This window comes from Pseudoliparis swirei, chromosome 3 (genome assembly GCF_029220125.1).
Source record: "Pseudoliparis swirei isolate HS2019 ecotype Mariana Trench chromosome 3, NWPU_hadal_v1, whole genome shotgun sequence".
Classification (NCBI taxonomy): domain Eukaryota; kingdom Metazoa; phylum Chordata; class Actinopteri; order Perciformes; family Liparidae; genus Pseudoliparis; species Pseudoliparis swirei.
The window spans coordinates 2,223,553-2,234,103 of NC_079390.1; the positions used below are offsets into that span (position 1 = coordinate 2,223,553).

Genomic DNA, 10,551 nt, shown 5'->3' on the forward strand with positions numbered 1-10,551 from the left:
GCGAGCTCGGTGTGAGGATTCACCTCAGAGCAGAAGTCACAGAGTAAAAGCTTTTTTTTCTTTTTAGATGATAATCTTACACATCTAGCGATATTTTAGAAGTCATATACTTTTGGGTTTCTTGACTGATTTTTTATGAGGAAAACATTGAATACAAAACAAGTATTTTGTAAGAGAATAACTGCTGTCCAGGTTTACAGGTGAGGTGATGCTCTATTACTGTGTTTGAGTGTCAGTGTCTCATTCATACTGTTGTGTTTTTAAATTATAATTTGTTTTTATTGTACACAGACACACTCATATATATATATATATATTAGCCAATTTATAAATATGTATAATAATAAAATCTAAAAATATATATACCTTTTTATTATTTTAACTGTTAAATTATCTTGAAAATGTGCAATTAATAAATTAATGTAAATAATATATTTGTATTTATTAATAAGTATTACTATATTTATTCATAATATATATATTTTTTGAACAAAATATTCTTTATAGAGGCTAAAAGATGTGGGAGCTATATGAGAAGCATAGATACATTTATAAAATATATGATATTTTAAAAACCTATTTATGTGTTATTGATAAGTACAATTAGGAATCAGTTGTAATGTGATTTATATTTTTATTGCACTACGTTAGTCAAATAAAACACGCTTTGCACAAAGCCTGACTCATTAGTCTATTCAGGGAATAAACTATGTGTTTCTATTAAATAATAAATAAACATACATACATGACGTAAGCATATTCTATATTGTAGTGGTGTTGTTTCCATGGTGCCAGCGGCACGCGGGAATAAAGGCCATGTCCAGTCAAACATGCAAATCACTCAGAGCCTAAAACAAAATGTTCTCTGCGTTGAATCCTCCCCGCGTGCACGTGGTGCCGGCTGAGCCGTGGTAATCAACACGGGTTTCCGGGGGAAGGCGCGCACCACCACGCGGACACGAGCATGTGCACAGTCCGTGGTCCTAAAAAGAAAGAACAAAACACACAATTCTGACTGTTAATGAACATTAAAAACACATCATTATTTTTGTAAACGTTTCTCGTTGACGGATTGCAAACAACCGGGCGCACCGGGACCGGTGCCGGTTGTTCCTGCGGTTGTTCCCGGGTAATGTAGGTCAAAGCAGTGACGGAAGGGTGTCCTCCGCTGAACCCGCGGTGTTAATCCACATCGCAGTCCTCCTGCAGGTGGCGCGCACAGTCAACCCGCCCGCGTGCCCGGTGGTGGCTCAACCAACCGGTGCCGCCTCGCGCAATAATATCCCAGGAACCCCTTCTTCTTCCTCTTCCTCTTCTTCTTCTCCTTCTTCTTCTTTCTCTCCTTCTCCTTTTGGGGGGAGGGGGGGGGGGGGTGGTTGCAGCTTTGAGAGATGGCGATTTGTCTGAGTGAAGAACCGACGGGAGTTCAAGAGTGCAGCTTTAAAAAAAAAAAAAAAACAACACAAGAGCTTTTACGCAGGTTTTACGCGCCGCGGGACGGTGTAGCGCGACCTTAGTTGACCTCATTTTATCAGTAAAAGCTTGCTCCCCCCGCCCAAGATGCAGAGCGGCTCACCGGAACATCCTGTACCCTGCACACTAGCATCACACTCATGAATTATATATGGAAAGTATCTCCTAGACATTAACCATCCGCGTGCTTCATTATTCTGATCCGAACTATACAGACGAGAGCGTGTGCGTACACACACACACGCACACGCGCGCGCGCCCACACCTGTCACTGTCTAGACAGGGGTGGGGGGGGGGGAATTAAGGCGGTGGGTGCGGGAGGGGGGAGATCCCTCATGACCCATTAGGCTACAGCCTTATTCTATGCCAATTCAGAATATATCTCAAGGCGTTGGACATAATGACACACACACTCACACACTCACACACACACACGCAAAAAAAAAAAAAATCAACAACAACAAGGGAGACACACAAAAAAGAGCCAATCGCTCTATTAAATCTGATTGGTCCGGCATGAACCGACACGAATCCCCCCCCTCTCCTCCCCCCCTCCCCGCTCGCAAACTCGAGGTCAGCTCGGGACATTAAAAAATAAATAAATGAGAAAATAGAAATGCGTAGAAAGTAGAAGACACGGGCAGACAATCTAGCTTGTTGGTCGGCGGGGGGCGGTGATCGACGGCGCCGCCGACCAATGGGAAGCCGCGGCGCAGCTGGCTCGCTGTATTGGCAGAGGCGGTGTCCAATGCAAAGTTCAGACGCATGACGGACACGTAACTGACAAATCCCCCCCCACCACCCCATCCCCCCCTGTCCATTTTTTTTTACATTTTTGTATTCAAACTGGAAACACACTATTATGAGTTCATTCACAACATGTGTTACAGCGCTCACAATACAAAATAATATTTTTAAAAAAGACGTGGGGCTGTAAATGAAATAATACAACAGGGGTTATAATGTGCACGTTCTCGCTGCGTGTGTGTGTGGGGGGAGGGGGGGGCGCGAACCCTATTTTTAACAACCACGGGTGTCATTAGGCACCGTGACCTCCATTTATATACTTGTGCATGCGTTGCTGCTTTTTTTTGTTGGGTGCAGCAGCAAACTTAACACCACCCTCGGAGAGGAATAGGAAGGAGCATTACTACTACAACTACTATTACTATAACTCCACATCCAGAGAGACATCATGGAGCCGGCTTCGCTGCGCGCGACCACGCGATTGGGGCACACTCGTGTTGACGGATTTCTGATCCAACCCCAAAACAGTGCACTGTTCTTCCAATAGCAGCTTTAAGTGAAAAGGCGTGCCTGCCTTGCCTGCCAGCCTGCATGCCCTCCTCCTCCTCCTCCTCCTCCTCCTCCTCTTCTCCTCCTCCTCCTCCTCCTCCACCCCTCCAAAGTACTCGATGTATAGTTAAAAAATGGGAGGGCACACTTGAACCGAGCTGCTCTGTGAAGGTAGGCTGCAGCGTGTGTTTATTGATGAGATGAAAAAGAAGATGGAAGTGAGAAATGAAACAAAGTAAAAGGAACATAATTTAACAACAACAACAACAACGCAAAAAAAGAAGAAGCCAATACAACCGGACACGCGCGCGCGCTTCGTCGGGGGAGAAGAAAAAAAACGGGGGTAACCGTGGAAACGCTGTCGCCACTTTTGTTTTTTTTGTTTTTGCACGAGCTCCGAAGTACAGGTAAGAAACATTTGGAGAGAAAAGTGTGTGTGTGTGTCTGGAGGGGGGTAAAGGGAACGGATGGGTCTTTATAATGTCTATAACGCAATCATTACGCATGGGGGGGGGGGGGGGGGGTTACCAGAATAAGAGGGCGGAGGACACATGATCGCGGACTTTCGGTGGGGTGGGGGGTGCATGAAATGCGACGGACTTCCATGTAGTTGTGGCTGCGCGGCACCGGGGCAGATATCACGGCTCCACCGGGGAACTTCACTCCGGAGAGGAAATGAAAATGAAAAACGAGAGCCTCGTGTTTTTTAAGAGGGCTCAGTTTTTTTCTAGTTTTTTTTTGCCTGCCAGAGGTTTTGTTGTCCGGTTAATATTCGACTATCCCCCCCCCCCCCCTTCCAAAAAAATATAACACGCTGCCCTGGCATGACGCAAGTTTCCTCCATCTGTCATTATTCTCAACATGCGCTCCTTTTTTTAGCCCCCTTTTTTTTTTTTACTTTCAGGGGTCGGAAGCAACACCAAAAAAAACGGGAAAAAAGGGGGGCATACACACACACTTGAGGACAATACTCTGGGTAGAGAGAGAGAGAGGAGGGGGGAACTGTGTTCACAGGTCTGATTCTCTCAGCGATGCTCGCGGCGGCTGCTCGTTCACGTTTTACACACACACGGAGAGAGAGAGAGAAGAGAAGAGAGAGAGAGCCCGGAACAACTGTGGCAGCAGACGTGCGCATTTTTTGGGGCTTTTAAAAAAAAAAAATTATAGGTCAGTTGTTTGAATCCCAGGAAAACGCGTTCACCTTTTTTGATATTTCACGACCTCTCGCTGCACAATTCTGTTTTTTGTGTGTTTTTTTTAATCCATTCGCCTCCAGTTTGTTGAACTTGCTCGGTGTCGATGTTTGAAACGCATCGCCTGTGCATGGCTCCGGTGCTCAGACAGACGTCTAGCCTACATGTGTGTATTCATTTTTTTAATGAATTAATATCAATACGACGTGGCATTTATAAGGGATGGATGGGCTTTTCATTAGAGGTCTGGACGGTGAGGCTGTAATAATGTGTCCGGAGGTTTAAAACAAATATGTGCAGGTTCATCTGAGCTCCAGTGGGACTCTGGCTCTGGATTTATTTATTTATTTTTGGTGCCATGTCCCCCCCCCCCCCCCCCCAAAGTAATGGTCGCAACCTCGCTGTTTATTCCATAACCTATATACAGTTCGTAAAAATGGGTTTTGGGCTGGCCTACATAGGGGGGGGGGATGCTCTGCTGTAATTAAAGTTGTACGAGGCGCTCTCCTGCGGGTCTTTTGAGACATTTTTGTCGCAAAAAAATATTCATGGGGCAACTCGTGATTCCTTTGATGAGATGGCAGTAAATATAGACGCGTTTCAGTTCTTTAAATAAAGTTACAATATGTCTATGTGTGTAAGTGTGTGTAAGTGTGAGTGTGTGAGTGTGTGTGTGTGTGTGTGTGTTGAGCTTTGGCGCCATTAAAAAATAGAAAATGGAGCAATGACATGCCCAAAAATGCACAGAGCGGGGAGTGAAGTCGGAGGAACGTGTCTTGTTCTTGTTGGCTGAGATCGTGCGCGTCTCTCTGTGTGTGTGTGTGTGTGTGTGCACGTATGTGACTGTGAAACGGACAGAGTGTGCTTACTTGGTTGCGTGCGCGCGCGTGTGCGTGTGTGTGTGTGTGTGTGTGGCAAACAGATGTTGTCCCAAAGCGCTTTGGCTTTTGTCAGATATAAAGAGAGTGATGCATGATGGGCCCATTATGAGCGACGCTGTCTACAATACACGTGCACGCGGGTCTGAGGCTCGTCCATGTGGCCCACAAGTTGTGTGTGCGTGTGTGTGTGTGTGTGTGCGCGCAGACACACTATAGCCACGTTATAGAGGCAGCAGCCTGTGGTGTGGTCACCGCTGTTTACGTGAGAGGACACACACACACACACACACACAGGAAGGCCGGGTGACACATGAGGGGGGGGGGGGGGGGGCTGCACGTGAGCACAGCATCCGGTTTGTGGACGTGTACCTGTGTGTGTGTATGTGTGTGTGTTTATATGCACGTGGGGGTCTTTTGTGACCACATAATTGTGCTGTTCATCCCTTCTTCCTCTCACTTTTGTTGTGATCCCCCCCCCCCACACACACACACACACACACTTCATTCAGAATGTGTTTCCACAACTTGAACGCGCTGCAACCCTATAGGCTCGGTTATGTAATCCACGCCTCCGCTGCTGCGCCGTCTGTTTTTTTTCTGAATGGGTCGTATACATCTGGAGAGATGAGTGATGCAACATCACTGTATGGGTAGTAAACCTGACCTCTGACCTCTGACCTGGAGCCTCCTGATTGGCAGGCTGCATGTGGGTGAGTACAGAGGAATAAACTCCACAGCTACTTAAAACATGTATTTTTGGCCTCTTTTTTTTCACCATCGTGCGATGCATTCAAGGGTGCTCGTCTTGTGTTGTATAAGTGAGCTCTCATGTACGAATGTTTTTTTTATAGAGGTGGACAGTCGCTGAAGGAGAGAAGGCCCACAATGCATCGGGGGGTGTTTGTGTAGTCCAGGAGTGTCAGGTGCTGCGGTTTCATCTCCGTTAAACCCACTAATGAGCCTATAGATATGTATATATTCCACATGTACATTAATATTCACGGTGTCTTTTGAGCCATCGCCATTTGCCAGCTTCCTGTGTCACGGCAAAAAAACCAAAAAAACCACCGCATGACTAATGAATATTTAAGAGCATGTCTGCCGACCAAGGAAACTCATTATTATATGAAGGAGACCCAGCAGATAAACTGTGGACCTCCTCAGATGAAGGTGGGGGCGGCTGGAGGGGGGTGTGAGGGGGGTGGAGGGGGGAGGGGGGGGTCAGTTAATCCACACTCGGCAATCAATCCCAATTTTCTTTTTTGGCTTCGCCATCCTTCACTCGTCCTCTGTTCTCTCTCTCTCTCTCTCTCTTCACGTTCAGCCGGTTGTTATTGACGGCGTTCACATTGGAAATGTTGATTTTTAGATTCAGTCGCCCTCACACCTGATTATTTTGGCGTTTTTTTTAATACACGCTGTCCCGATGTAATGAGCGCTTCTTTCTGGACGTGTAACAATCCTCTTGTCCTCACACACACACACACACACACACACACACACAGATGGCCGGTCAGTAGTCCAAATACTGGAGAGTAGAGATGGAGACGTCTCTCTCCAGACCTCCGCCATGCCATGTGGGGATGCTCTATTCCCACGTGGCTCCACACACCTGCATCACTACACTTATACATCTTTATTATGTTGTTCCTCTAGAAATATTTTGAGGTGTCGGTGTTCTTTTTGCACGGTCGTGGAAAAGACGAGAGAGAATTTAATATTCAGAATATTCAGAATTCCCACCGAATCCACTGAATCCAGTGCTTATGTTACCGAGTGTTATTGAATTTTTTCAATTCTATTTAATTAGAAAGAAATTGGAAAATGTGGTTGCAAATTTAGGAAATAGAAATAGTATTAAAATATAAATGATTGGATGCAGCACCGGTGGACCTTTGTTATTGACCAAAGGTCCAATTCTGGTGGCGCCACACACATGCATAACTACATTTATAGATATATCTTCATTATTTTGTTTCTATAGAAATGTTTTGAGGCGTCGGTGTTCTTTTTGGACGGTCGTGGAAAATAATTTAATATTCAGAATATTCAGAATTCCCACTGAATCCAGTTCTTATGTTACCGAGTGTTATTGAATTTGTTAAATTATGATTAATTGGAAAAAATTTGGAAAATGTGGTTGCAAATTTAGGAAATACTGTCAATGTAATAGTAGTAAAATATAAATGATTGGACCTTTGTTATTGACCAAAGGTCCAATTCTGGTGGCCCCACACACCTGCATCGTCACATTTATAGACATATCTTCATTATGCTGTTTCAATACGACTGTTTTGAGGCGTCGGTGTTCTTTTTCACGGAGTTTATTATTGAGAATATTCATAATACTGAGAATTCCCAATGCTTATTTAATTTTTAAATTATATTTAATAAGAACAATGTTGAAATTTGGTTGCAAATTTAAGAAAATACTGTCAATGTGATAGTGAAATATAAATTATTGGCTGAAGCAATGCTGGACCTTTTTCAAATTTATATTTTAATCCATATTTCTAAGCAGGGAATTATTTGTATATATATATATCTACAAACGCTGTAAAAAAGACAAATTAAAACATGCACTTGAGTGCATCTTGGCACTTTGTCTAGTTGAACATATTTTGGCAGCCATTTTGGGAATGCAATAGAGATCCATCGATATAACGAGCCACTTTGTGGATTGCATCCAGTCACCGCGCTTGTTAACCGCTCGGCCCGTTTTTTTGTTTCTCCTCCTTTTTCTTGTTGCCGGGTAGTTCTCCTTAGAAGAATACCCCCCAGCCCCCCCTCCCCTCCCCCCCCCAACAAACTCATCTTTTGAACTTGAAACTGTTCTCAGGTGCAACGTGTTAAAAAGTTATCGTCCGGGGTTCTTTTACGGCCTTTTAAATACGATTTTTTTTCTTTTTTAAGGTTAAAAGATTGTTGGTGTTTGTTTAACAAGAACTCCCTAAAGTTCCTCACACGATGTTAATGGCAACGACCGCTGTGTTACAGCAGCTGCTGCTTTAATAACTGCATTGGAGTTGCCATGAAAACCCTAGAAATAAACCGTAGATTTACTGACGCTTCCGTCTCGTTGGAGATTAAAGATGTACGTGAATTTATCTTGCGACTGCAGATTATTGTCCGGCCGTTTGGCATTATAACAATGCTTGAATTTTTAAAAAATCGTACATTTTTCATGCATCCAAGTCGCCCTTTTGTAATTAAGGAGAGTTTTCCCCTGCAGCTGCATTATGCAACACGTACAATGCTGTTAGTATATGAGTTATGAGCGATTTCTGGAAAATAATGTTTATGACTGGAGGGATGAAATGTTTCTCGATTATTGCATTCAAAATATAGATATTTGGCAGCCAGTCAGTTGTGCATGAAGCTTAAAAGTTATATACGTCACATGTGTGAAGAGAAAGAGTCAATTTGTGAATTCACTGAGCAGTTTTTAAGTAAATTGCTGCATATAATGACTCTTATGAAAGTATAGAACCCGATGAGCTTCCGGAGAACGTGCTGCTCGCAGAACCCCGAACGCACAGTAGAACTTAAATCGTGTGTCTTATTTCAGTTTTCAAAGGGACTTAAGTTTTGGAATCTCCCCTCTCCGTGCACGCATCACAGGAATGTGGAATGAAAACACACATCCAGGCTGCATCACGGGTTGTTTGGCGAATGGGCCACGCTGTTGCCAGGCAGCTTTTATATCCCCCTTTCTAAAAAAACAAAAAAACAGGTGCTATGCCCCCAGTGCAATATTGTTTTTTATGAATACCGATTGAGTATTTGCTCAATGTAAACATACACATGGCTGTCTTTTTCTTAATGTTTCCACATTTTGTGACAGCGCCCGACATTAATCACCTCTTTGTTGGATGTAATCGTGGTAAAATGGTGTCCTGTAAATTACACTATGTACAGTACAAACACAATCCAGTTTGTGGGTGTGACCATGTGTTTCCATTACCTTTGTTATATATGAAAAAAACAAAACAAAAAAATTGCTAACAGACTCCTGCTCCATGCTTCCTTTATGGATCCAGAGCACGGTCTTAAAAAGCTTTTGATTAAAACTCATCTGCTGGAGGAAGTTAAACGAGTACTAACGCGTCTTTCTTTTTACATTTTTTTTATTGCGTGTGTTTAAATACACAGTTCCTTGTCGTCGATCAAACGTTGTTGTGATAACGTACGTTTTCGAATACACGTTTTTTTTATTTGCATTCCCTTCTCGTTAAACACACTCACGCACGCTCACACACTTGCACACACACACACACACACACACACACACACACACACACACACACACACACACACACACACACACACACACGTGCACGAGCTGGCTGGCTCAAGCATTTAACTGACGTGAAAAATGTATCCGGGATTCTAATAGCGAAGTTGTGTGTTTGCCAAGGTGCATGTGTGTGTCCTCGGTTCACCCCGCTCACGCATATGGTTTTCTACATGGTGAGATCACCGCTTGTGGGGAAGGGAGGGAGGGAGGGAGGGGGGGAGGGAGGGGGGGGGGAGGGAGTGTCTTAAAGAGGGTTGAAGACAAAAAAAAATGTAAAAAGTAACAGGAGTCTTTCAGTGACTTTTGAAAACCAGTTTTAAAGAGTAAAAAAAGAAAAAAGTGTTGTGTGTTCTCTCCGCGTCTGTCTTGGCTTCGGGAAGACTTCTCTTCTTTTTTTTAAGCCTCGTGCTGGTAAACATGTTCGCGGCAGCCAGAAAACTGTTAAGATTGCGCGTCTCGTTCGATGTACATCGTGCGATGGCGGGAATTATTTACACAATCGTGTTTGTGTTGGGTTCTTTCTTTTTTTCTTTCTTTCATTATCGCGAAATGAAGATTGCTGGAAGTTATTTCCGCGGAATCTGAGGTTGTTTCTTTTCTTCTTCTTTTCATCGACTAAGTCGTTTTTAAATTTTTTGAAACGCGCCCACTGCGGGGAAATCACTGTCGTGCATTTTTGTCATTCTAAAGAAATTTGAAAAACTATTTTTTTCTTTTTATTATTGTAAAAAAAGAAATGAAAGAGAATTATCTCTGCTCTGAAACTCTCGACATTGTTTGTCGCCCTGCAACGTGACCTTGATGAAGACGGGTTTTCAAAATAGACTTCCTTTTATGAAGTTGAAAAAACCTTTTTTTGGGGGGGGATTTGAGATCTTTTGAGATCTTTTGTGTTCTTCGTGTTCTCGTGGTGATTCACAACCGCTCGGCCCGTGTGACGCGGGAACGTAGACGGAAGCGAAGTCTCGGGTCTCCGTGAGGTTTCTGAAGTGTCATCGTGACGATCGAAGGAAGTCGTCGCTCCGGCCAAATTGGGCCGAGAGGCCGAGCTCAACCTGGGCGTTGCCCATGGTGACGCAGCAGAGGAGAAAACAGCCACACCCCTTAATTATGCCCAAATTTAAGCCTTTGTATAATTTAAACGTTGGTCATAAAAATATGTCGAAATAGACCGAAACCGTTTTTTCATTAGCGGGCGACAAAACGTGTTTATTTCTCATTTTAACATGGGTGTCTATTGGAGATTGACCCTCAAGTGGCCGTTTGAGGAACTGCAGTTGCGCTTCCACCGCAAAAAAAGGTGCAGCAAGAGCACGAGAAACCAGTTCGACAACAAAACAAATACCTTTTCTTTTCTTTTCTTTTACCGTTTCATCCAAGTCGCTGCATGAACTTTACATTTCAAGGTTTA

General features: G+C 43.8%; 1 protein-coding gene and 1 long non-coding RNA gene across 3 annotated transcripts in view; one reads left to right on the top strand and one right to left on the bottom strand.

Annotated features, from left to right (window-relative positions):
* Positions 1–620: 620 nt before the first annotated feature.
* Positions 621–1,551, bottom strand: LOC130191767 (uncharacterized). Of its 2 annotated transcripts, none has more exons than XR_008831245.1 (2): positions 1,093–1,551; positions 621–983 (listed from the first exon to the last, which is right to left on the bottom strand). It is a non-coding gene; the product is annotated as an uncharacterized LOC130191767 (long non-coding RNA). The 2 variants fall into 2 exon arrangements; XR_008831246.1 differs by having other exon boundaries at positions 621–1,015.
* A 1,333-nt stretch (positions 1,552–2,884) lies between these two features.
* zbtb20 (zinc finger and BTB domain containing 20) overlaps positions 2,885–10,551 on the top strand; it is a 28,239-nt gene continuing 20,572 nt past the window's right edge. Inside the window, exon 1 of the mRNA XM_056411464.1 lies at positions 2,885–3,176. The gene's annotated coding sequence lies outside the window, so the exon portion shown is untranslated. The remainder of the gene's footprint in view (positions 3,177–10,551) is intronic.